Below are 473 nucleotides of genomic sequence, written 5' to 3' on the forward strand. Positions count from 1 at the left end.
AGATTTTGGATCAAAAAGCTTTAAGCAAAATAAAATAAAATAAAATATTTCTTAATTTATTTCAAATTATTTTAATGACTGAAGTAAAAACTTTGATTCTCTCTCTGACTCTCTGTCTTAACTCTCCACAGAACTAAACAAAAAAACAAACACATGGCGTGCAAGTTAGAAAACAAGAAGCACGAGTAACAAACATAAAGCAGAAATAATAGAAACACAAATACATAAATGACTCACCCATTTGAGAGATTTGAGCTTCAACGCTAATTTAATAATAACAATAATAATAAGTTGTGTTGATCTTAGTTGGTTTGGTGTGTAATGAGTTACAGTGAAGTTTGGCAGAGTGAGGTGTCGTTAGAGGTTTGGATTTGGAGAGTACTATTAAGTATGACTATGCGAGTGCTGTGTGTAATGTAACGTGTTATGGTGTGTCTGCATTATATATAGACATAGAGACTCATTAATGGATT

The 473-nt window shown here is 31.3% G+C and overlaps 1 protein-coding gene across 1 annotated transcript in view; it reads right to left on the reverse strand.

Annotated features, from left to right (window-relative positions):
* LOC107464779 (protein Brevis radix-like 2) overlaps positions 1 to 465 on the reverse strand; it is a 4,197-nt gene extending 3,732 nt beyond the window's left edge. Inside the window, exon 1 of the mRNA XM_052253686.1 lies at positions 238 to 465. The gene's annotated coding sequence lies outside the window, so the exon portion shown is untranslated. The remainder of the gene's footprint in view (positions 1 to 237) is intronic.
* Between the last annotated feature and the right edge of the window lie 8 nt (positions 466 to 473).

Source organism: Arachis duranensis, chromosome 9 (genome assembly GCF_000817695.3).
Source record: "Arachis duranensis cultivar V14167 chromosome 9, aradu.V14167.gnm2.J7QH, whole genome shotgun sequence".
In the NCBI taxonomy this organism is placed as follows: Eukaryota; Viridiplantae; Streptophyta; class Magnoliopsida; order Fabales; family Fabaceae; genus Arachis; species Arachis duranensis.